The following is a 4,370-nucleotide window of genomic DNA, read 5'->3' on the forward strand; positions in this document are numbered from 1 at the left end:
TTCTCCTCCTCCTCCTCCTCCTCCTCCTCTTCCTTCTCCTTCTTATCCTTCTCAGGGGTGGTGTAACTGAATGTGGCGTTTGTTAGTGTGTGACTCTGTGGGGTAGGATGGGGGGCTTATGAGAGTGTTAACTCATGGGGTGGAGAAACTGAATGTAAAATTTGCAGAAAATTTGGCAAGAGTAGAAAGTATTTGAACACTTTGTGAGCATATCTGAAGAAACCAACAGGGGTGACTCTGAGATGCTTCTGGCAGCACCAGTGCAGGTTGCATTGTGCATTGTTACTGCAGTCTTGCTTTTTAAACAAACAGCACACATATCATGAATGACATCCATCATTCCAGGCAAACCAACACTGCCTGAAACGGCTCAGCTCAGATTCAAAACTTCATTATGTTGTATGCTTTTCCCCCCTGCATCCAAAACTTTCTTCTCTTTACAGAAACATCATGGTTAAATGATAGAAGGCAAAACTTCTAATATTCCTACACAATCATATTCTTCTCCACACAAATGAATTCATCCCTGGATTGTATCATGTAGAATGCTTGAATATAAAAGCTGATGTTTGAGTTGCTGGAAAGTTTCATTAAAAATGTTAAATGAACTTTGTCTTGGAATTAGGACAGAATTTCCAGTTTCTGAAATGGTCCTAAATGTGCATCTTTCATTTTGTACTATGCGTTTATTAACGTGGCATTTCCCAGCAGTGACGATTATAAATCAAAATATCTATCAACTTTGAAAAAATGAACGATGTTCTAAGTACTGCAGTATTAAATATTCGCTCAAGGTTTAATTTTTAGATACGTTTTTATTTATGTGCCTGGGGGTGTGGGTTTACGCACAGGTGGGTGTGGTGCCAACAGAGGCCAGAGAGAGGTATCCAATCCCCCGGAGTTGGAGATACAGTTGGTTGTAAGCCAAATGATATGGGTGCTGGAAGCAGAACTGAGTCCTCCAGAAAAGCAGCTAGTGCTCTGAGCCACCAAGCTGCCTCTTCAGCTGCAAGGTTTAATTTTTTATGTAAAAATAAACAAGCATATCCATCTTATTCATATGCAAACTTGCTTTAATTTTTTTTTTTTGCACACTAAATGACTTTTTATTAAATGCCCTAAATAGGCAAATGAAATAGAAAATAGTTTAGTAGTTTAGGGGAAGGTACTAACCAGCAACCATTTCAAGGTTTTCAGTTAGTAGGTACAAGACTTAAAAATCTGTCTATGTGGGTATTACCCTTTCTAACAAATGACTGCAAAAATTATTCTAAGCTATACTATTGCTTAATTAGGATCAACTGTAAAGAATTCCTTCCCCCTAAAGGCAGGTTTATCTTATATCCACAGCTCCTGGATGAACGGAGCTTATACCTATAGTCTCCTACACAAAGAGTTCCCCAGTAAATGCTAATTCAGTAAAGCTAGACATGGTCACTTTTACATGGCTTAGCTAAGTGGTTGTCAACAGTCTGTTTCACTGCTTGACTGCTTTAATAAACTTTTAAAGCGTGTTAAAACACAGCCCTCCCAACAGGGCTTGTCCAACAGGGTTGGTTGACTTTAATGGGTAACCCCTGAGACAATCTACTTATAAATTAAGACCTCCACAAGACCTTTACTTATATCTGCATTTAGTTTTCGCTGAATTTATCACCTTGCCAGTTTCTTCTGAGATATCTTTTTCTTCTGTACAACCTCCTCTTCTGGCTTTGGAACAGTTTGATTCCTTTTCTGTGAGGATCATCTTGATATGGCAGGGGGAGTCATGTACGGGTTAATCTCGCCATGAGCTCTGTATGTTGGTGCAGTTTAGGGGCCTTGTTCACCTGGATATGTTCAATGACTAGAGAATCTACACCTAATCCCTTAGGTTTACCATTATTCTCCACATTTTTAATCATGTGCATCAAAAATTCAGCATTTTTTGGCCACCAACCCTGTGTCCAGCCCCACTGTTTGGCCAGAGCAACACACATGGCTTCTTTAAAGTGACATCTTTCAGACATATAGTGGCTTTCCACTAGTCGCCTGGCCATTTTCATGGGTGTTCTTAAAGTGAACATGAAGATTTGCACCTCTTGATTTGCATGATTTTTGAAGGGTTTTCTGGGTCAATAGAGTAGCAAACCATCTTCACGGGTCACCTCAGATTGCTTAGAAGAAGAGCTTGCTTTCTTCCTTGATAAATGGTAAAAGTATGTGTATACCAACTACCTGTTTTAAAATAAATTTCTTTGTCATGGTTTTTATTGACAAAGACTGTGTGGCACCTGGTCTAGACATGACTGTGAGAGGTTCCCACTCTGGGTGATCCCAGTGGTCATAGCTCTTGATCACGCTTTTGCGTTGCATTGGTAACTGGAGTAGGGTTAGTTTGCAGTTAAAGACTGTGTCTTGTTCTAACTGGGAATACTTTTCTTCTTTCTTCCTTTCTTCCTCTTTCTTTCTTTCTTTCTTTCTTTCTTTCTTTCTTCCTTTCTATTCCTCCTCCTCCTCCTCCCTCTCCTCTTCCTCCTCCTCCTCCTCCTCATTATTATTATTATTATTATTATTATTATTATTATTATTGATTGATTGATTGCTACTAGAAAGAAGAAAGCTGGGAGATTTGTCATTTCTACTAGCAGACGGGTGTTGATGTATAAACAATTTAGAATGTAATGTGCTATGTGGTGTGCAGCATGATGCATGACCATGAGGAATGCTGGCTTTATACCTGTGGTCAGTCTTCCACCACCTGAAATACTCTCAAGACAGAAGATGGGGGGGCAGGGTTCCAGGACCTCTGAGATGTCATCCATCACTTGACCCAACAACTGCTTCTGATTGAGTAAGCCAGAACATAATTTATTGATAGAAATGGTTGGAAAGAAACAATTTTAAGACTGTCAAAAATGCAGCTTAGGATTTAAATTATTTAATGCTGAGAACTCATGGAAAACCAATCAATATCTATCTATCTATCTATCTATCTATCTATCTATCTATCTATCTATCATTTATCTATCTATAATTTACCTATCTCTCATTTATCTCTCATTTATCTATTTATCTATAATTTATCTACTTATCTATCATCTAACTATTGTCTATGTACCTATTTATCATCATTCAATTTATCACCCATTAACCTATTATTGATTATTTGTTCATATCTAGTATCCATCTATCAATATATCATTTATCATCTATCAATCTGTTTATTATTTATTTCATCTACCTATTTATATATAATTTACCTATTATCTATTGAGTTACCTATTTATCAACACCAAATTTATAATTTATTAGGTTTTATATCTTCTATTTATCATCTACCAATCTAGCATGTATTATTTACTGTCTATAAATCAATTTTTTTTATTGTTTTCTTGAGACAGGGCCTCTCTGTGTAGCCCTGGCTGTCCTGGAACTCACCTTGAACTCAGACGTCTGCCGGCCTGACACCACATCCAACTTTATAAATCAGTCTATCCATTTTGCTCATTATTCAAAAGTGGACCTTAAAAACTTATAAAAGTGCTTACACACACATACACACACACATACACATACATATACATACACACACACATACACATACACACATTCATACTCACACACATGTATACACACTCATACACACATGTATACATGCACACACACATACACATACTCATACACACACTACACACACATACACACATGTACACACACATGCACATGCACACGCACACACACATACACACACGCACACACTCATACACACGTACACACACATACACATATACACACTCATATACACACGCACACATACACACACATACACACACTCATACACATGTACACACACATGCACACACACTTACACACGCATGCACACACACACACACTTTTTATGGAAAATATTGAAAGACGACAGGTCTCGAGATAATAGAAAGCCGACAGACCAAAATGTTAACTGATATCCTCTCACTGCACTGGGATTACGCATTGTTTTTATTTTCTTTGAGCTTGCCTACGTTTCACAAAATTTCTGCAATGAGTGTGTATCATGGTTTAAATACATGTTAAATTATTTAAATAATAAATAACTCATTATAATAATTTCCTGTAGTATCCTAGTGAGTGTCAAGAGGAATCATTGAATCACGCTTACTCCCTGAAACAGAAAGGAAGAGGGTGTGAGGATAGGGAAGCTCTGCTAAGGAGAGGGCTACGTTTAGCTGTCATGAGGGACGCAGTGTGCCTGTGGAAGATGGCTTTCAACTTCTTGTAGTGTTTCTCCACCAGCATCAGGGAACCATAGCTGCTGACAGCATCACAAAGTTGTTGTGGCTAAAGTAGCTCTTTTGGCCTCAATTCCCAAACTGCTGAGTCCTGGGCGG

The 4,370-nt window shown here is 38.2% G+C and overlaps 1 pseudogene; it reads right to left on the minus strand.

Annotated features, from left to right (window-relative positions):
• Window positions 1-1,653: 1,653 nt before the first annotated feature.
• LOC116073642 lies at window positions 1,654-2,134 on the minus strand (annotated as a pseudogene).
• Window positions 2,135-4,370: the final 2,236 nt, after the last annotated feature.

The sequence above is a fragment of the Mastomys coucha genome, unplaced genomic scaffold (genome assembly GCF_008632895.1).
Source record: "Mastomys coucha isolate ucsf_1 unplaced genomic scaffold, UCSF_Mcou_1 pScaffold23, whole genome shotgun sequence".
Classification (NCBI taxonomy): Eukaryota; Metazoa; Chordata; class Mammalia; order Rodentia; family Muridae; genus Mastomys; species Mastomys coucha.